Source organism: Chlorocebus sabaeus, chromosome 10, assembly GCF_047675955.1.
Source record: "Chlorocebus sabaeus isolate Y175 chromosome 10, mChlSab1.0.hap1, whole genome shotgun sequence".
Lineage (NCBI taxonomy): Eukaryota > Metazoa > Chordata > Mammalia > Primates > Cercopithecidae > Chlorocebus > Chlorocebus sabaeus.
The window spans coordinates 98,510,862-98,534,459 of record NC_132913.1 but is presented as its reverse complement, the minus strand read 5'-3'; the positions used below and the strand labels follow the sequence as shown (position 1 = coordinate 98,534,459).

At 35.2% G+C, this 23,598-nt stretch overlaps 1 pseudogene; it reads left to right on the top strand.

The window, feature by feature from the left end:
* The window catches only part of LOC140712650 (uncharacterized), a 110,310-nt pseudogene extending 93,647 nt beyond the window's left edge, over positions 1 to 16,663 (top strand).
* The last annotated feature ends 6,935 nt before the right edge of the window (positions 16,664 to 23,598 follow it).

Below are 23,598 nucleotides of genomic sequence, written 5' to 3'. Positions count from 1 at the left end.
TCCTGACCTTGTGATCTGCCAGCCTTGGCCTCCCAAAGTACTGGGATTACAGGAATGAGCCACCACGCCCAGCCCGGAAACACATTTGAAAAAAGTTAGTTGTCAGGAAAGCATTAAAAATTTTATTTGACCTAATTTTATGTAAAATGGAAAGGATATTGGAGCGATAGTAAAGTCATACATTCTTAGGCTGCAAGGATCCTGGAAAGTTATCACTTCTATAAAGAGAACTCAGTCTAGAGGAAGCAAGATGCATAAATATTCAGTGAAAGATTGGACCTAGCTTGACTGAAGGAACAGAATGGGGAACCTGAAATAAATGGACCAACTTACGGCTATCATAATACATTAAAAATTTAACTGTTTGGAGCTTAGGAACAATATTAGTAATATGATATGTAGATATCCCATATGCTTCATGACATTATTTTATCCCAATTGAGAATAAAATTATTTTTAATTTAGTAATAAAAGATCAATATGTCTCTTTTGTAAAAGACAAAAACCAATTTAGTAATACCACAAAACTTCTCCTTAGAGTATCCGTCCTATATTCTCTATGTTAAAATAAAAGGGGTCTTTTTTATGTTTACACAAATAGACTATGGAAAGTAGTATAATCAAAATCTTATTTTTACTCTCTATGGGGGAAATTGCTGCTTCTCTGTTTGGAGGCAGGTAGATAATTTTTGCTTTATCCGAATGCACCTTCATTCCATTTCAAATTTGTTGCGGTACAAATGAGACTAAGAGAATTCCCTTAATGTCTATGGTAAGATTATTCCCATCAACCTGCAAACATGCTGAAATATCTCCCATCTGAATCATAATTCACCCTCAATCTCCATTCACCTCCAGTATCCTATCACACTTATCTGCTCCACAAAAAGCAAAACTTCTAAAAAAGAATTTATTCTAACTCATTTTTTTCAGTCATTTTCACATTAAGTCAGTATATTCATGTTTCTATTTTAACAACTGTACTAAAGGATGGGGACAAGGTTGCCAACAACTTCCTTCTTAGTCAATCCAATGTTCATTTATTAATTTCCATCCGACAGACATGATTATTCCTTCATTATAACAACACTTTTCCTTGGCTTGTAGAACATCACACACTCCTGGTTCTCCTCTAACTGCCCTAGCCAATCTTTCTGAGTCTCCTTTGCTAACTCTTTTTCCTCTTCCCGACCTGGAAGACTATCCCAGGGCTCTGTTTCTGGTGTTTTTCTTTGCCCTATATGTGCTCACATACGGGCTTATCTGCCTCATGGCTTTACATCCTATCTATAGCTTTAATTCTGGCTTATCAATGAGTTCCACACTCACATAACAAGCTACATTTCTACTAGAATGATAACAATAAATGCTTACAATGTGCTGGAAACTATTCTAAGATTTTTATATGGATTAACTAATTTAATCCTCATGAGAACCTTAGGAGGTAGATCTTATTATTATAATTCTATTTAGTAGAGGATATAAATGAGATACAAAAATGTCAGGTTGCTTACTCAGCTAGGAAGAAATAGCCCAAACTTAGAGCCCCAATCTTATTTATCATAGGGCTCTCAAATTTAGTGGGTTCAAAATATAACTGTTGAAGTTATATATATGATCAAGTTCTTTAAACTTGATCCTCTCCAGTCTTCTCCATTTCTTTAAAAAGATCCTAGTTGATCATCCTTGACTCATCTCTTTCTTGCACAATCAACATTGAATCTGTTGGTCAAGACTAGTTTATTCTCTTTTTTGAAAAAATTACTGACTTGACTCCTTTAAACCACCTCCACTGCCTCTGCCCTATTTTAAGCCATTAGCATCTCTTTCCTGGACAATACTTGGCCCCCACTGACAACTTATCCCTCTATTCAAGTGTTGCTCCCCTCCCCTTTCATTTTCTCCTCACAGCCAGAATATTCTTTGAAAAGTCATAAAATTACATGGATCAGATTATGTCACTCCTTTTCTCAATACCTCCAATAACTCATTAGACATTTTCATACCCTGAAAGGCACTTAATCTAGATGCTCCTTACCTCTCTAACTCCCTTTTATCCCAACTATACTGGCCTTCTTGATGTTCTTCAAATATCCTTTGCATGGTTAAAATTAACTGTCTATTTTCTGAATCTTTAAAGTGGAAATCTGCTTCCTCGGACGTTATATGATTGGTATATGGTGGGGAGGTAGTTTGTCATAAACTTAAATTTTCTAGAAAATAATATGGTTGGTCAATGTTAATCAATTAATCCATTGACTCATTCATTCATTCAACGAAGAGTATTATTTACTTATGCTAGTGATTATAAAGTTATGAAGGGCTACAAAGATAGACATATTCCAACTATACTTTCTATAATTAACATTCATTTACAACTCACCTCTAGATTTCTAACAGTTCCTCAATCATAATTGATGAATTTTTTCCTGAATCATAATTTTGAGGCAGTTATTTTGGTCACATATTAGAACAGGATTCCAGATAATACCAGAGAACAACTTCAAATTTTAGACACCCAAGTGATACCCACAAAAATGGAAAGAACATAAATGTATGCCTTTAGACTGGTGGACATGGCTCCATTTACAGCTAATAACCAAGACTACAGATAGAAAATGTATCAAAGAATATGATAGAAGTCTTTACATATACACCAGAAAGAAGAATATGACACTGTCTATATAGCAGTATCATTTTTTATTCAATGACTTTGCTACATTCCTTAATACGCATATAGTTTGTGGCTATAATTTTCATGTTTTAGAAACATTTTAATTTTTGCTTTTTTTCATAGGAAGAGAAGATGGTGGTAAGGAATAATTCCATGATAAAATATTTGATTATAATGCATGATTTTAATTCACATGATAACTTAGTCTTTCACATTTAGCCTATACATTTACTAACCAGAATCTTTCTTGTAAGAGCAAAAAATAAACCCAGAATTGGAACTCCTCCCCAATTATTTCAGTCTTTGAGTTAGCAATATTGTCTCATCATACCTCTATCTCTCTCTCCATTTCCCTCTCTCTCTGTGTGTGTGTGTGTGTGTGTGTGTGTGTGTGTATTCATTTTCTGTTGCTTATAACAGAATACTTGAAACTGGGTAACATAGAAAGAAAAAAAATATTATTTTTTACATTCTGGAGGACAGAAAATCTAAGATTGAGGAGTGTCATCTGATGGCATGGACTCTCTACAGAGTCCCAAAAGAGCTCAGGTTATCTTATGGAGAGGGGGCTGAGTGTACTAACTCAGGTCTCTGTTCCTCTTCTTATGAAGCCACCAGTCCCACTCCCTGCTAACTCACTAATCTATTAATCTATTAATTCATTAATCCATGAATGTATTAATCCACTCATGAAGGCAGAACCCCCATGGTTTAATCACCTCATAAGGGTTCTACCTCTCAACACTGTCTCATAGAGGATTAAGTTTCAACATGAGTTTTGAAAAAGACAAACACTCAAATCATAGCACTAATATAATGTTCACTGTTAAAGTTGAGATCAAATATAGCCAAGAATGGTTGGGAATGGGGAACTAAATCAAATATATTCTGAAAGAAGTCTTTTTACAAGCAGACATTTAAACATCTAAAACATTGGTCATCTGGGCAGTATTAGATGTTCTGAGTGTTTTCCAGAGGACACAACACATAGTTGAAAAATATTGATATGATTAACATGTAGTGTTTAACTAGCAGTAGCATAGGCAGTAGCAATAGTCATAGCAAGTAAATATAAGATATTGTTAATGATATTCCAATGTAGCCCTAGATTACACAGTTTATTAGGATATTTATAGTAATGAAACTGGTGTTACGTATTTATAGTGTTGCTACAGAAAAAATACTTAAAGCTTTTGCTTTTATAAAGAGAGTTGTACTTAGACAAAGAAAGAGAAACTCCTTTTGTCATTTGGAAAAAAATATTATCAGTGGCAACCATAATAATTTGTGACTCCTCTTATGTGTTCTGTAAAGTACTTCAGCTTAACCAGAGTGGAAGTTGACTGAGATGTATGATTGACCTTAGCCAAGACCAGAGGATCTTATTAGCTGAGTCCAGCCAAAGTTGCCAGCCTTCAGAATCATTAAGAGGGGTATGTTGTACAATAAAAGCTAACTGATACTAAAAATGGAGCTCAAAATACATTTATGAGTCTACTTAGATGACAGACTGAAAAGTGCCACTGAAATATCAGAGAGAGAGAGAAGTGTGCACACAGGAGAACAAATCTAGATATGGGATATACCCATGTCCAAAAAGGTAAAAAGAAAAGACACCTGGCAAAATAGAAAAAAAATAGTCAGCAGCATTCTTTGAATGCATTCTAATTTTTTCAGCATGTTGTATACATGGTCTGAATCTATGTATTTTTCCTTTGAGTAAGCTTACCACAACATTTATCTAAAGACCCATTCTTGCTTTACTATCATTCCATTTACCTTGGGTCCCTAAGGTTGCAAACATACCTGGCCAGTTGAGTATCACATTCCTCTAGACATTATAAATGATTAAAGGTTGAACAAATGGTCCAATCGTGGCCAATGCAACATACATAGAGAAGTATCCCTTCTTTTTCATATCATTTGAACCTGACAAAGAGATCGATCTAGTGTTGTTGGCAGCTGCCTTATTAGTGTATGGGAAATGAGAATGAAGACAACATGGAAGAGAGTGAGTCAAGAGAAATAAGAGATAATAGGGTTGAGGGACAATGTTGAAGCTCCTGCAATAAGTCATGCCTAAAGCCAGTACTTCCGTTGAATGTATCAGCTTGATGAAATAATGAAGGCTCTTAAGCCATTTGAGTGGAATTTTTCTTTTTTCAAACAAAAGGATCCTAACAAGAAAAAAGAAACATACTTAAAGACCATTTGGACCACTTGTTTCCTGCATCTCTGATTAATACAAAATAAATATTAATCAGGTTTTAAAAAATATTTTCTATGATCTTTATCAGTGGTGACAACTATAACAACCACCTCCATGCACTAGGCATTCTGGTATGTACTTTATGTAAACAGATATAACACATTGCATTTAATCTTTAAAACAGATTGCAAGTTAGCTATTATAATTTTAATTTTAAAGATGAAGAAAAAGAGATATATAGACAGTTATGGCCCAGTATTCTATTTATAGATTAAATCTAATAACTAGTTTTGTATGTTACCTAATTAAGAGAAACAAAATGTCAGAATTTAGGAAGTCATATTTTAAATAGAAGCCACACTTAGCCTTCAATTATAAAAACGTTATAAAATTAAAGTATTATAGTTACATTTCGTACATAAGAAAGTGTTTTGAATTCTCAAAATGAAAAAATAAAAATATCATATACTCAAAATCAGCCCAACTAGCTAAGGCTATATGTACTTACATAATGAGCTTTGTCATTGTTACCAATCTGTCAGATTATGTGAAAATTTAGATGAGATTGACAATTTGCATGAAGTTACAATCTAGACAACAAAACATGCATTTACTAGATGAGATAACCATAGAAATGTAGGTCCTTTCATTTTATTTCTATTTCAAGTGGTTAAGATGCTTTGATAATTGAAAAATCTAGGATAGTGATTACCTATTTTTGTGCACATCTTTATTGACAAGCCATGGTTTACCACAGAACATTTATTCAACATATCCTTCAAGAGTACAATATTTTATCCCATAAGCATTTCTTGATTGCAGACTATTTAGAAATAGATTAGAATATTCAAAGACTTCCTGTGGCTTTGGCAGAATATTACAAATATTATACTAAATCAGCTATTAAATAAATACCTCTATAAGTATAGACTCAATTACCAAGAAAAAATATTCCTTTTTTGAACCCTTGGATAAATAAATTATGACATAATTTATATTTTATGACAATCAAGATAATTTCTTATGCATTCCTTTTTCCTAAATCAATATCGTTCTCTTCCTTATTCCCCAAACAAAAATTAAAAACCTGAGCCTGTCATTATTTTAAATAGGTGTTATTTTCAAAGAACACATTTGAGAACTTAAAATGAATTCATACATGATTGTGGGAGGATAAGACTCTAGAACAACTGCAGCCTTGTGTGATAAAATATCAGTAATATCCAGGTGACCCAAGTGCAGTAAACTGTGAATCACTCCAAGTCCTTCCCCCAAAGTATTCACAAGGTTCTCTCTGATGTGAATGTGTTTATTTAAGGCTGGGTTGGTTGTGATGAACAAGCAGAGACTTTTTACTCTCACAATGGGAGCCATCAGTCTCCTGCTTCTGGGTTCAGGTTAAAATTTTCAGAAAAAAAAAAAAACTTTCATATTTACAAAATGCAAAATGCAAAATGTATGTATTACCTTTCCTGAAGTAGGTTATAATATTCAATATGCCTAATCTTTTGGCATATATTTCTACATGTGGCTGTAAAAAGAAACCGAGTCACAAACATCCATAATAGGAATATTATTTTGGCAATGAAGAGCCAACCCAAATGTGATTTATAGTCAGAAGACTGCCCTTTAAAGTAGACATTGACAGTTTTCTAGGTTTTTTATTTTTATATATATATGTATATATATTTATATATGTATTTATATTTATATATATATACACACACACACACACACAATTATTTGTACCCCAAGGAATTTAAATCTCCACTCCTCAGCCTCCACCTTAAAAACATTTGATAAGTTGAATGTATTAGAGAAATGTAGATTCTTAAATTCATGTAATAGGACAGATTCTTCAAACTGAATTATTTAAATTGTAAATATAAACAGTATGAAGTTCATATTTAAGGTGACTGTGGATATTCAAAACGGCATCAATAATAAATGAGGCAAAAATAATACTTTTTGTTTCCCAGCTGGCAAGAGTTGAAGAGAATCAAGCCATAATAATGTAATGATAGAGAAAGACAAGGGAGAAGCCAAATCATTCAGGAAGAATTGCCATATGGCCAGAGCTGGGAACAAATGTGGGTGTGACTTACGCATTCAGTTATGCAGAAGGGGAACCATCAATAATTGCAGTCACTACACCTGAGATCTGAAGATTCTCTCCAAATGCTCTTGAGTTTATTCTTTCAAGATGTACTTATTATTGTCCCAAAACAGTTAATGAGAGTAAAAAATGTGATTTACATATAAGCAATTGATTGCATCACATACTTTCAGATTGCAATTTGCAGCCAAGTGTACTACATTTTTAACAACTGTGTTTTACCATTTATGAATCAATTGGTTCCCTTCATGTAATACAAGTATTCTAAATATTCAAAATCTGATTCATTTTGACAAAGTACCCCAACTTAGGCAAATTCCAATATCACCAATAGCTCTATGGTTAACTAAATTTTAGCTTTTAAAATATTACATTGATCTTGTTCTACTGTCATCTGGGATTTGAAACCCACACTTTGGGAATTAAGAGACAGAGATATTTTAAAAATAGTTTATCTGATGAAGTATCTTATTTTATATATAGCTATGTGTGTATGTCTCAAGCTGTTTTACTCCAAAGTGAAGGGATACTTGTATGAGGAAATAAATTTATAATTTAATGCAATATGTAAATATGGACAAAAAGTCTTCTCATTTTAAAAAAATCATTTTTAACTTTGTAGAAAGATACTTATTAGTGAATAGTGCCATGAGAAAAACTATATACGTACAAAATCATAAAATTAGATATGAGTTTTATTGCTTATAAGGGTGATTAAAAATTAACAATTAAAAAACGACAAAAAGGAAACACTAGTGTCAGTTTCCTGGGAAAGCTCCCAAACAAACAAACTCTATTCATTTTGTCTTTGGCTTATTTGTGAAAGCTGAGTTTGGATAGATAATCTTTTCAGTTTCTTGTCATCTCTAATACAATATTTTGACACATTTTTCCCTAACACCAGCTGCAATTGCCCAAGAAAGAAGAATATACATTTCATAATGTAATGGATGAAAATAAAGTGATTGGAGAGTAATAATGACAGCGGACACAATAGTAAACTAACATTTATTGAGTACTTATGTGTCATGCACTTTTCTAAATACGTTTGATGCAAAACTTCACTTAGCCTTCCCAATGGTCCTATAAGATGGGTACCATTACAATGATGATCTCACACAGGAGAAAATCGAGGCATAGAGAAGTTAAATAACTTTGCCAGGGTGATATTACTTATAAGCTTGAGAAACTGGAACCCAGAGCCCATGCTCTTAAGAACTAACAATACTGCCTTTTCCATGGTAGTATAACACACTTGCTGATTCAACAAGCTGGAATAGATATGCTTCCCGGTCTTCGCACAGCTTGAGTTTATGGTAAAATAAACAGGCTTGGCATTTATGATCATGCATTCAGTATTTTTGGTAACATTTACTTTCATTCAACATAATTATGACTTAGTTTTAGAAACTAAGGAGGAAAACTAAAATATGGCAAATTGACAGCTTTGGGTACCAATTTCCTATTTTCTTAAGGAGAGCATGTAGACAATAATGTTGAATTCCCATGAAATGAATACTCTTGGAATAACAATAATAATAATAAAAAAAAAAAACCTTCTTGTCTTTTGGGGGAAGAATGTAAGCCAAGAAAACGAAGCCAAGTCTAGTGGGCAAACTATGTTTCCCTTATTGGGCTGCACACAGAAGCAGATTTTTCACCCCCCAAAATGAGATGCTTTTGAAAATCCTCCAAAAAGCCATTGAACTTATGCCAATAAATATCCCCTAACTCTCTGGAATAAACAAGAGCATCTGGCCCTACTCCATGTGAGCTGTCACCTTTACTCTGCCTGTTCATAGACTTTCTGGAAAAGAAAGTAGTGCTTCCATCTGGTCACAGCAGCAAAGAAAGCAGAAATCACTAAAGTGCTTTCACTGAAAATCTGAGAATAAATCCAGCAACTCTGAAACTCAAGTGGGGGGGGGGAAATACAGAATTTAATTTTTTTCATAATGAATAGTCCTCAGTACAATGCTTAGGCATGGACTACTGGAGGAATTACAGAAGATTACTAACAATTTTCTCACTTTTACTTTGGCTCAGATTATATAACCATTTGTGTCTTCTTAGTAGTAACAAAAAGACGTTTGAAATGTTCTGACGATTTCCAGGCAAACAGAGGGTTTATTAACTTTATTTGGAACACTGAAGCTTTAGGATTTCCTTTCTAAAATGGAATGCAGACAAGCAAATAAAATTAATTAATTAATCAATAAGTAAATAAGATAAGAGGAAAAAAGGAAGGTTGGTTTATACTAGAGAATAAAGTGAATTTAACCCTAAGATTGAACTCTATTTTGAGGGAAGGTGAGTCGGAGGAAATTGAAAACTTGGGATCACTTGATATAGCTTCTAGAGATAACATACTGAAAGGGTTTACTTTATCTGAGGGAAAATAATCCAATTTGCACCTGGGTGCTTGCTGACACAGAAGTGTAACCATGTTTCTTAGGAGAGTAGGCATATGCTAGCCACTGCTTTTTTCTGTTCCACTTCCATCCACTTCCTTTAGTCCAAGCATTTAGCCTTAGAACTTTGGGCTACCTGAACTTCTTGCATTATATTTCTTATTCAAGGAGATACTCATGTATCACTTTTTCGGATTTCGGCTTCACTGTCACTATCATAAATTCTAAAATAAGTTATCTATGCCAATAGTCATTTTTTACTCTATTTAAACACTTTGTAAAAAAGAGGATCAGGAAAAATAACTAATGGGTACTAGGCTTAATACCTGGGTAATAAAACAATCTTTACAACAAACCCCATGACACAGGTTTGCCTATGTAACAAACCCAAATTTGTACCCCTGTAAAAGTTAAAAATAAAAACCTGTTGTGTTCTACTTAAATTTTTAATAGAAATCCTGAATATTCTGACATCTATGTATTTAACACCTGATCAGACATTCTGCAGGCAAATTAAAATATGAATAATTATCATTTGGGTTGAATATTTTACCAGCAATAAAATTATAATATTAAAGTTAGCTTCTTCCTTTTAGAAGAAATAGTTTTAAAAACACACTTTTATTAATATTCAACTGAAGTTCTAATCTTATTTTACATATAATATCGTTGACACTACCTGTAATGGGTTTAAAACTGCCACAAATTGTGAAAATCTCCTCTATCAAGATACAGAATATGTTTTCCTACCCCTTGAATCTAAGATGATTTTGACTGATTGATACAATTAAACAAAAGCAAAGATACATTGTATCAAAACAAACACTTAAGTTCTTTGATTTGTACCATTCCTTCAAACAAATTTGGTATTCCCCCCAAAATAAAAAAATAAATAAAATTTAGGTACACCCACAATTCTCAGCTGTTTGCCGAGTAGAGCTGACTGACACCTCTTGTGTCTAATGAGGAATCCAGCTATCTGGACCCAGGTTCCCTAGAAAGAGGTCACATGACTTCTGAGCAAAACCAAAAACCTTGCAGTTTTTGTTTTTTCCTTCTAGGATGCTGCCTTCTTCACGTGAAGAGTCATTCCAGCTATTCTCACTTATTCCTGCTGATTCTCTCAACATATGAATGAGGTCATTCAGGACTACCAGCTATCAGCTTTTCTGTCTCCTGACTGAAGCTATATAGGTAACCCAGGAAACTTCTGCTAAAGAATCACACACTTGAGCCCAGACTGAAATGAAGAGCCTATGTGCAAATACATTGTTTTTAACTACTAATTTTTGGGGTGATCTGTTATGCAGCAATAGAAAATTGATCACTGATACAGCTTTGACAAGAAAATAACATCATTAGGATTTTCATTTAGAAGTGAGTATTTTAGTAATTCTCTAAAATATATCCAGAAAAGACTAATGGGAAATATCTATGTGTACCATAAAAGGAATGTTGGGATTAAGGATAGTTTTTGCATTATTATGACATTTTAAAAATGTCTATGTATACTATGCACAAATTAAATAAAAACCAATTAGTTTAAAATCAGAATAGGTAAGTCTTTTTCAGATTAAAAATCAACTTTTAAAAATGCACATGCATTCTTTTGACTTATTTAATCTCTCTAAATCTTATGATAGATGAAGGTATGGGTATTTTAATGTGGAAATTGCATTTGGTATGGATGTGTGAATTGGAAATAGTTTTGACACCTCTAGGAACTGAACTAGCATCAAAAGGTAAAAATCTATGTTATTCCAAATGAAAATGGTAAACAGAAAGATAAGATTACCATAATTCTGTAACAAAGATTCCTATACATTCATACTGCTGATGTAAAGGTAGTTGCTAGACTGCTGGCAGCCCACTTGCCAAGTTATATGTTTTAACTTCCTTAACTTCATAAAATGGCAAATTGATGGCACAGTCGGACTTTAAATATTATAGTACCAAATAATAGTAGATAACCTTATTTGTGTGTCTTCTATTAAAATAAAATAATACAAAAAGAAAGGGAAGAATAGGGCTGGGCGTGATGACTCACGCCTGTAATCCCAGCACTTTGGGAGGCCGAGGCGGGCAGATCATGAGGTCAGGAGATGAAGACCATCCTAGCTAATACAGTGAAACCCCATCTCTACTAAAAATACAAAAAATTAGCCAGGCGTGATGGTGGGCACCTGTAGTCCCAGCTACTCAGGAGGCTGAGGCAGGAGAATGGCGGGAACCCAGGAAGCGGAGCTTGCAGTGAGCCGAGATGGCACCACTACACTCCAGACTGGGCGACAGAGCAAGACTCTGCCTCAAAAAACAAGAAAAATGAAAGGGAAGAATATTAAAAGTACTTCTTTTTACTTCTTACTGTAATGTGAAGAGGAGACCACTCAATTGCTGCTTATGTTGCTTCCTGAAGCCTCACTTCATGTTACCTGAGATTCAGTCTATCATTGCTTTGTTTTCTTGTCAAGGAAGGCCAAGAATTTTATAAAAAGAACTTTGAATGCTCTTCTATTTTGAACATAAATGAAGTTCACTGGGTTTAAACACATGCCACGATGCTGAATGGATAGGGTGTTGGTTACTAAGGTGGCAAGTATCCAATGATGGTAAGACCACCTCTGAAGAGCAGTAGCTTGGTGTTCAAGGACAACTTTAGCAAACAGGACAGGGGTGATATCTTTCTTTTCTAATTGAAGAAGACAGATAATTGATCATCAGAGTTGTTAGAGATGCTGCAGCAATGAAAATGCATATCTATATCTGGAAAGGGATTTTGTACTCAACAGCCATGCTTAAAGGGACAGTATATTGTATCCACACTGATTTTTATAAACACAAATATGGCCAATGTGGTACATTTCATGCTTTTAACTTTCTGATAGCAAACATTTTGGTGAGATTTCCTGAAGTTATTATCATTCAGGTTCACATTCAATGCAAAGCAAACACCCTCGTTGTAGACCATGGAATTTGCATGTGTGCAGAAGCTCTTTTTTTTTTTTTTTTTTTGAGATGGAGTCTTGCTCTGTCACCCAGGCTGCAGTGCACTGGCATGATCTCTGCTCACTGCAACCTCTGCCTCCTGGGTTCAAGCGATTCTCCTGCCTCGACCTCCTGAGTAGCTGGGATTACAGGTGCCCACCACAGCACCCAGCTAATTTTTTGTATTTTTAGTAGAGACAAGGTTTCACCATGTTGGCCAGGGTCCCAAACTCCTGACCTCATGATCCACCTGTCTCGGCCTCCCAAAGTGCTAGGATTACAGGTGTGAGCCACCGTGTCCAGCCACTCTCTTTAAATCAACTCTACAAGTCTATGTTACTTTCTTCCTACATAGCTGATGAAAGGAGCACACACACACAACATAGCTTTAGCTCTCAGTCCTCCAACTCTCTGCTTGCCTGACTTCCAAATTATCTCATATTTCATCTCAGGTAATATTAAATATTATTGCTGAACTTTATGTACTTTTTTTGAGGCATTTTTCTTACTTTTCCTTGACATGGTTCTCTCATCATTTGTAAATAATGCAAATTGAGTATATTCTTATATTTTTGATAAAGGAAGAAAAAGTAAAAGATTATTGCTTACCAAATTAAAGAATATTATTTCATCGATAGAGTCTTAATAGTGTCTGGAGATAGGGAGAGAACAAAGACAAAATATGAGATTTTGGGTGTCTGGCTTAATGTAGTTCATTCATCGTGAAAGCCTGTTTGTACTGGCGGAAAAAAAAAAATGACATAATAATATAGGATTGTGGACAGAGTGAGGCCAGCGTTCCCTGTCTTGAAAAGTAAATAGTCATTTGATGAGTCTGATTGAGCTAGCTATGGTCCTGAGTCCTTCCACGAAGGCTGACTGAGTAGTCTAATGCTCAGAAAAATGGACTTTCGTAAAGATCTTAAACAACCAATGAAAGTTATTTGAGATTTCATCTTCCTGGACAAGACAATCCTAGAACGATCAAGTCAAGTTGTAGATGGTTAGAGGACTGATTAGATTATTTCTCTTCTTACAGAGATCAGGAAGAATCTGTCTCCAAACCTTAGAGAGAAAAGTTGAAAATAGTTAAAAGCTTGCGTCAAAGATATTACATAAAGTTTATTCCCTTTGGAATTTTTGGATAACTCAGAAAGGGTTTAAATTTAACTTAGTACCAAAAACAACAACAGCAAAAATCACAGTATCAAGAGTGAAAAGAAAAAGCCACTAAGCCATGAAACCTCTTCAAAGGCATCATTTGTTCACTGAGCACTCAAGGCTATACAGCATTATTCGACACTGATTCTGCAGAAAAGGAAAAGATAACAAAACTTTTTCTGAGAAGGCAGCTTTTTCCAAGGTAAGATTGAGTTTAATAACCAACATTGTTCTTGGCCAAAATGTCAAAAGATTTGTTTTCCTCTTCTCTGTAATTGAACTTGTACTGAGCACTCAAATATTAAGACAAGACTTTGGAAACAAACACACATTTTGAATAAAATTTGTCTTTTAAAAAAAACAAAATTTTTGAGACTCACAATTCATTAAGAGAAGTCTTGTTATAAATATTATAATATAGACTTCATTGAACACAGCTTCTTTCCTAATACATTTGATTACTGAAACTATTAAAAGTATGTTATAATAATGAAACCTAATTGCAATATCATTATATAAAATAATTAATTCTAAGTACAACATTATAGTAAGTTTACATAGTTCTATTGATACTACTGAGATCCTTTAAGATACGTATCGAAAAAAACAATGGAGTGTCTACATTCTGCTTAATGGGTTTTTCTTTCTTTAAACAGGGGTGTTCAAACTGAGGAGAAATTCTACAATGGGAAGGAGAAGGAATTATAGTCTGGTGGAAGAAGAAAAGAAGGAGAGGTATACTGTTATTGGCTAAGAGTAGGACTCTTGGGAGAGTGGGGATGGTAGGAGAAGAGAATAGAAAGGTTAAAAATGTTGTAGGCAGACCTACAGAATGTTCTCAAGTGATCTCCGACTCCTAGTATTGACACATTTGTGTAATCTCCTCCCCTTTAAGGTGGACTCATTTAGTGACTCACTTCTAACAGACTACAATAAAGTGATGGGACATCAATTCCAAGACTAGGTTATGGAAAGACTGTGGCTTTCATTTTGAGGGACCTCTCCCTCTTTTCTCTTGGACTTAGGGAATCCAGTTGCATGCTGTAAACAGGCCTATGAAGAGACCTACATGGCACAGAAATGATTTATCTGGACAGTGGTCAGTGAGAACCTGCCAGCAACCACATGACTAAGCTTGGAAGCAGATCCTTCCTGATATTGTTTGAGTATTTGTCTCTGCCCATATCTCATGTAGAATTGTAATCCCCAATGCTGGGGGTGGAGTCTGGTGTAAGGTGTTTGAGTTACGGGGGTAGAACCCTCCATGGCTTAGGGCTGTCTTTGCAATAGTAAATTCTCTCAAAATCTGGTTATTTAAAAGCATGTGGCACCTGCCCACTACTCTCTTGCTCCTGCTTTTGTCATGTGACCTGCCTGTTCCCACTTCACCTTCTGTCGTGACTGAAAGCTCCCGAGGCTTCACTAGAAGCTCAGCAGATGCCAGCGCCATATTTCCTGTGCAGCCTGCAGAACCATAAGCTAATTCAACCTCTTTTGTTAAATAAATTACCCAGTCTCAGGTATTTCTTTACAGCAGTGCAAGCACAGCCCAACACCCTTCCCTGGTTGAGCATTGAGATTACTCTCTCTCAGTCAACATCTTTATTCTAAACTTATGAGAGATCACAAAACAAAGGCACCGCAGTAAGCCATATCCAGATACCTGACTCATAAAAACTACGAGAAAATAAAAGTAGTTATTTAAGTTTTGGAAAAAGTAGTTATTTGGGTTTTGGAGTAATTTGTTACACAGAAACATATAACAAATGCATAAGTATTTGGTTGAGCATATCAATGTAGTATTTGATGTGAACTCTCTTTTCCACTTCCTGCAACTATCAAAATTTAAGTAATTATTTATTAATTATTTCAGGGAATGTAGTGAACATTTAATTGCTCTGGATGAGTGAGACTCTCAGGAGATCTGGGATATATGTTTCTAATTGGTTATTATAAATCCCGAAGAGATCTTTTTAGGGACACAAAGAAGGACAAGGTAGGTAGAAATGTCATTTTTAAAGGAGCTGGCAAGTAAGACGTGGTCTTATCTTGCATAAATCTACATCTGACCTTTTAAGTTCTAAAGTTTAATCACTGCTTTACAAAGGGGCATTTACACTTACTAAATAGAGCAAATCACTAGGACAGCAGTGATTTTTTTTTCTTTTTCTTTTTTTTTTTTTTTTTAACTTATCTCTCAAGCTTGTAAGCAATGCTCACAGAATATCATAAACCTAAAGGGAAAGATGACTGGCATTCTGAATTTTCAGAATACAGTAACTGAATTTTATATTGGGTAAATAAATTATAAACATGTATTTAGAGAAGAATACAGAAGGGTTTCCTATCATTTTGAAAATAATTTATAAACTTAAAAAAATGAATTTTGTTTAAAAAATTCTCACAGTATAGAACTGTATGAGAGAAAAAGGTAAAAAAAAAAGAAACGACCACCCATTCCCTAGGGGTAACTAGTGGACACTGAAGACTGTATCCTAAACACATTCTATGCCAAAAACAGTGACTGCCATAAAGAAGGCACCCAATAAGTATTTATTAAATTAGCACAAAATATATTTGTTGAATTTTAATTGAGAGTTTTAGTTTAAATGTGAATATTTTTTGAATTCTAACACCCATAGGAGCAGTAATTTCATATGCCTAAGAAAAGTTCTGGGAAATCTTCAGGACATGCAATAAATGCTCCCCAATTCATATCTGGAGGATTTGGGGTACACAGGAGCAAGAGAATCGCCTACTTTTCATTAGGAAGGGTTGTGCCATTGCCCCTTTCATTCCTTGGAGAGAGGAGGGGCCTGCTTTCCAACACCCACCACCTCACCTTCTATAGCTCCCAGGCCCCACCCTCATCTCAAGCCCAGAGAGCTCCAAGAAAATCCTAAGTGAAACAAGAGGTGTTTTTTTTTTTTTTTTTGCCAAAGGAGAACTTAGTTCTTGATGAGCCTCCTGGCTGGATAGTTGCTAAGCTGCAGGCCATGGAACCAGAGCAGAAGTTTTCAGATTTCTTGGCAGAATTTGAACAATGTACCCTGGAACTTAGGGATCCCAGTGGGTGGACTCACATGGCTCACTCCGGGAAAGTCTGACGGAAAGAGGCTTATTGCAGCTGCTTTGATAGCAAGAAGAGAGCAAGAAAGTTGTTGTGGGGAAGACCGGGCTTTCAGGACATGGTAGAGACACTTTCCTCACAACACTATGCAAGAGAGCTGGGTTGGAGTCATCTTAAACCACTAGCCAGTTAGGATGACTGAGTGACATTTTGTTTCCATTCATTAGTTTACACTTTGTAAACCTAGGGTAGTTATTCTTCCCGCTCCCCCATTGCCATCAGGGAAGGGCATCTTCATGAAGTTGGTGCAGACTTTGGCCATTGCGAGGCGCCTGGTACTGCAGGGATGGGCAGTGAAGATAGTGGGTGAAGTCTACATGCATAGAGAAGGCCACTGAGCAAGGCCATGTACAGGTCAGAGAAGCACATGGGGTGAGATAAGAAGTAAGGAGTTTGTGGAAGCTGAGGCAGATGCTCTCAAACTGAGCATCTAACAGAGCCTTGCTAGTGCTTCTCAGCTCCTGCCTCTCCTTCCTCTGTGCAGCCGGCACCTGCTGGGGCTCTGCACCTGAGTGGGTCTGCACGAGCCCGGCAGGTGGGTGGGTGAATACCTGCAGCCTGGTCAGGAAGTGTAGGGACCACTGGGTGTTGATGATGCAGATCTCACACAGCTCGACATCTGCTGGGTCACAGCAGTGATGGTCTCCAAAGAGTAGAGTAGAGAATGGGGAGAGGGGTGCCATTTCCTCGGGTGCAGGAAGTCTAGCACGATCTTCTGTCTATAGGTGGTGCCCTTTTCCAGGCAGATGATGTGGTCCCTTCTCATTGAATTTTCTGAAAGACTTGTGGTGGTCAGTGAAAAAGTTGGGTTTGTCTTCCTTGATGATAACCACATTTGCAGAGCTGGTGCCAATCAGAGCCCACCACATGCTACACCCTTTTGTCCCTGAAGCTGAGAGCACTGCCATGATAAAGAACAGCTGTTTCACAGGGGCCACCAGGTGGCTCTGACAACGAATGTCTTTTTCTCTCTTAGGATATGTTTCTCCAGGTTCTGTGAGATCCACTAGTACAGGAGGCTTTCGAGAGATAACCAAGGTGTATTTATTGGCTAAAATATTTTAGAAACATCCTTAATAATTCAGATAAAATAGTCAATGAAACTCTTCATTTATTCTAGGGATCATTCTCACGGCTTTATTCCTAAATAGTTCTGTGTCCAACCATTGGTTTAAGAAGGCTTCTAGTTCTCTTATGCCCACTCTACAATTGACAGAAAACTACTTCTTAATGTTAGTTTGTCTGCCATGAATACACCTTTTTAGGAAGATGCTTTTAGGAGCACTTAAAAGTTCAGAGAGCTAGACCGTCATTGAACTTTCAGAGAACCTTGTAAGAACTATTTTGTGTTGCTTGCTTCTGAATATTTGCTTAATAAATATCTGTTTAGTGTAATTTTTCTGTGACTTATTTTCAGTAAAACCTGACAGCAAGGGTACAGTAAGATAGAGGTAGATATAGCAGAGCAGGACAGAGCAGAGATAGTTCTCACAGTTCTTTGGGAGATGCACCCATTGTTTACCAAAAAGAACTTAAATATTGTGTATGACCACATTGGCTTGTTTAACACTCCCTAACATGATGTCCTGCCAGAAAGAGGTCAACTAGAAGAGAGAAGCTGCAGGGGTGTCAGAGCAGAAGCTAAAGTCGGGGGTTACAGAGGCCAACTAGTGAGTGCTTGCTCATGTCAAAGAACAGCGATATGTGATTCACAATGGGTAAGTCTTTGAAGAAGCCACGTGAGCATTTTATGAGGAAAAGAGCCAGCATTTGGAAGTAGGCCAGCATTTGGAACACTGATACCAAAGTAGAACAGAATCAGCCAGGGTGATTTTGTGAGTTTCTTTCCATTCCATGCCCGTGCTGGAGGAGTCAAAGCAGCAGCTAGCTGTGGGGCAGAGAGAGAGAGAAAAATAGAAAAGGCAGAACATGCCTCCCTGAGCAGCTGAGTGCTGAGGAACAGGAGCAACTTTTAATTTGGTGTGAGATGAAAGTTCTGACTTGGATCACACTGAATATTTTAACACCCCCAAATCAGACTATTCTGATACTTCAGTAGTATAGTAGCATTGACCAAAATAATTTTTTCATGACTGCAGTCTGTCAAGTTCAACTAAGTAATTAAACCACACGCAGACACACACTATAAGAATTGTATTATAGATGCTATATCATGAGCTTTGTTCACCAAAAATATCTTGGAGATATTTCAATGTCAAAACATGTAGGATTTACCATTTTTCTCCAACAGCTTTGTAGTACTCCATACTATACACACCACACTCAGCAAACCATGTTTTATTTGACCAATAATTACTTGTTAGCCAAGTTTATTCAATGTTTTACTATTGCACACAATGCTTCAATAAACTTTGTGTATTAATTCAACATAATACTATGTTAAATTATAGGGAATATTAGGAAAGGCCTATTTCTTGTGAACAAGAATTTGTTATCTGAGATTGAAATTATCATTATATACTCGTGTCATTATCTTGGAATAGTTTATATAAACTTGATGTCTCCAATTTTTCTTTCTCATTCTCTCTTAAAACCACCTGAATCAGATTTTCAAACTACTCCACCTAAAGTGTTATCATGAGTATCTTCCACACTGCAAAATCTAATAGCCAGCTCCTCATTTTTCTTGCTTATCAGAAGCATTTGACACAGTTGACTCTTCTCTCTTCCTTGAAATATTTTCTCCATTTGGCTTCTGGGACACTAAACTCCCTGGGCTTTATTCATATTCTTTTTGCCTTTTCTTATCAATCTCCTCTTTATGTCTACTGCCTCTCAGTGTTTTAACATTTCAGGGTGCAGTACTTGGACCTACTGTTTTCTACCTACTCTTATTCTCTTAGTGATTTCATCCTGTATCATAGCTTTAACATAACATAACCTACTTTCTATATATTGATGATTCCCAAATTTGTAGCACCAGCAGAGATATTTTCCTTCAAATCTAAACCTGTATTTCATCTCCATTCAACTTCCACTCAATCCATTTGCATTTCTAATAGGAAATTCAATATTCCAGAATCAAACTTCTGACTTTTCTAGCTGCTATCTATAGTCTCAACATAGGTCCAGTCATATGCCAAATGCCATTTTGGTGAAAGACAGACCACATACATGAAAGTGGTAAGATTATAATACCATATTTTTACCGTACCTTTTCTATGTTTAGATACACAAATACTTAGTGTTGTGTTGAAATTGCCCACAGTATTCAGTACAGTCATAAATATATTGAACAAATGAAAATAATTCATTTATTTCTTGCAAGTGCAATATGCAAGGGTAATTTGTGATAAATTAACACAAATAGCTGTGGCTTAAGGCAATGTTAATATCTTTTGTTTTCTGAGGATAATTTTAGTCATGGTTATAAATTGTATTCTGCTGTATCCCTGAGATTGTCTAGTCTAAAAAATATGTATCATATCGTGATACTTCTGGTTGTTTGTATTGAAGAGATAGACATTACAAACAAATATAAAAAAACAAAAAGAAAGAAAGCAAAAAATGATAACTTGGGCTCTTAAACAAAAAGAAATTAAACTTTGATGAAGAAACAGGTGGAGGAGAACCTTGCAAAAAATACTTGTGGGAAGAAGCATAGAAGATGTGCAACTAAATGTATGGTGATTACATCATACAATCTAATATATTCATTCCAAGTTTACTCAACCTTGCTTCTCAGCAAGTTAATGATATAATGCTATTGTTGTATTTTACCACTAACTGGCTTTTTTGTTATGAATTATAGTAGTCCTCCCATAGTTTCAGGAAATACATTCTAAGACCTCCAGTTGGTACTTGAAACCATAAATAGTCCTAAGCCTTATATATAGTTTTTTCCTATACATACATATAATAAACTTTAATTTATAAATTATGAACAGCAACAGATAAATGGCAATAATAATAAAATAGTAGAACAATATACCATAATAAAATAGGACTCCATATGTGTGCTGGAGTAGACCTGATTGAGTTTAAAAAAAAAATTGGTTCATTTTTAAAATGGGTAATACATGTACGTAGTACACAACTCAAATATGGTAAGTGATATTCAGTGGAAAAATATTTCCTCTCTCATCTTGTCTCCCAATCAGTCCCCTACCCATGCAGGGAAGTAAAAGAGTTCCTTATATAAATACAGAGATATTATATGTACAAGCAAATGTATATAAGTGTGTGTGTAATCATGTAATCCAGAGTATATGTTGCCACTGACCGCAAACAGTTTTACTTATTTTTCTTCATTATATACCTAGAATTACAGTAGCTGGGTCATAATGTAGATATATGTTTAATGTTCTTAGAAACTGCCCAATGATATTCTAAAGTACTTGTAACATTTTATTTTTCCACCACTTGTGGTATAAGAGTTTCAATTCTTCCACATCCTTATCAACACTTGGTATGGCCAATCTTAATTGTACCCATTTTCACAGGTGTATAGTGGTACCTCACTGTAATTTTTGTTTTGCAGTTTCCTACTAATAGCGTTGCACATCTATTAATATGTTTATTTGCTATCCAAACATCTTTGAGCCATTTTGATGGGTGTTTAGTAGTATATTATGCTTTTAATTAATATATTCCTGATTAATTATATTAAGCATATTTTCATATGTTTATTATCCATTGGGATATTCTCTTTTGGCCATTTTTGGTCTTTTTTCATATTGTAAGTTTAATATATATTATGTATGCAGTTCTTTGTCTAACATGTATTTTCCCCAGTCTAATGCTTACATTTTTACTTTCTTAATGGTATCTTTTGATGACAACATGTATAAGTTGGGTAAATTACAATTTACCAGGTTATTTTTTCTTTTCATAGCTAGGGATTTTGTTGCCTTGTATAAGAAATCTTTGTCAATCTAATTCCATGAAGATATTCTCTTATGTTTTACGCTAAAATTATACCTTTAACTACTACAATTAAGTCAACTTAATTTTGCTGTGTAATGTGAAGGAGCATACAGGGTTTATTTATTTATTTATAATTTTTATGACTATCCCATGACTCCAATACCATTTATTTTGAAGATATGTATTTTCCCTCTGAATTACATTGGTGCTTCTGGTGTAAATCAAGAGGTTGTGTACGTGAGGTCCATTTCTGCACTCTCTTCTGTTCCTTTCATATATCTTTTCTCCTTACAAAAATATAAGACGTTTGTTTTAAGAGGTTAGGTTGTAGCCTCTCTGTGTCTTTTATCTTCTCATATAACTTTTGGAATTGTCCTTATATACTTTAACAAAAAATCTGCTGGGATTACATGGACTTTATTTGAAGAAAATTTACATCTATGATATGGTTGGTCTTTGTGTCTCCACCCAAATCTCATCTCAAATTGTAATCCTCATGTGTCAAGGGAGAAAGGTGATTGGATCATAGGGGCAGTTTCCCTCATGCTGTTCTCATGATAGGAGTGAGTTCTCATGAGATCTGATGCTTTTATAAGCTGCTCTTCCCCCTTAGTTTTCTCTTCTCTCACCTACCACCATGTAAGACATGCCTGCTTCCCCTCATGCCATGATTTTTGAGTTTCCTGAGGCCTCACCAGCCATAAAACACTGTAAGTTAATTAAACCTCTTTTCTTTATAAATTACCCAGTCTGAGGTATTTCTTAATAGCAGTATGAGAACAGTCTAATACAATCTAGCAGTTTAGAGCCTTTTATTCTATGAACATGACATATTTTTCTATTTATTGAGATATTTGATTTATTTGAGCAATATTCATTTTGACTATAGTTTGTGGAAAACTCTTGCATATAGTTTATTAATTTTATTCTTAGATATTTTATGGTGTCAGTTAAATTATAAATACTATTTAAAAATTTCATATTATATAATTGTTTGTTGCTAGTTTATAAAAATACAACTGATCTTGTATCCTGTGACCTGGCTGAATTCACTTACTAGTTCTTATAGTTTGTAAATTTCTTTGTATTTTTTTACATTCACAATCATGTTGTCAGTGTGTAATGGCAGTTATGCTTCATCTTTTCATTTCCTCCACTTTAACAATGGCCAGAGTAACCATCTGCTCCACAGCCAACATAGAATAACTCTCCAGAAAGCAATTGTTATGGAGTATAACCCTGAACTCATTTCTCAGCAATACTCTAGAAAAATGATGGTTTTTTTGCCGGGGTGCTTGAATGCTAGTAACCTGCCCATTCCTCTAAATACAGGCATATCTCAGAGATATTGGAAGTTCAGTTCCAGGCCACTGCAATAAAGCAAATATCTCAATAGAGTAAGTCACACAAATTTTTTGGTTTTTGCATGAATAGAGGACCTGTGTTCTCTAACAGCCAAGGCAATCCTAAGCAAAAAGAACAAAGCTGGGTGTATCACATTTAAATTTAAATTACACTCTAATTTAAATCTATCACACCCAAATTTAAATTACACTCTAAGGCCGCAGTAACCAAAAAAGCATGGTACTGGTACAAAAACAGACTCATACACCAGTGACACAGACTAGAGAGACCAGAAATAGTGCTGTACACCTACAACAATCTGATCTTCAACAAACCTGGTAAAAAATAAGCAAATGAGAAAGGAGCCATTTAATAAATTGTACTGGGATAACTGACTAGCCATATGCAGAAGACTGAAACTGGACTCCTTCCTTACACCATATATAAAAATCAACTCAAAATGGATTAAAGATTTAAATGTAAAACCTAAAACTACAAAAACCCTGGAAGAAAACCCAGGAAATACTATTCTGGACATAGGCCCTGGCAAAGATTTCATGACAAAGATGCCAAAAGCAATTACGACAAAAACATAAATGGACAAATGGGACCTAATTACACTAAAGAGTTTCTGCACCACAAAAGAAACTATCAACAGAGTGAACAGACAACCTAGAGAAT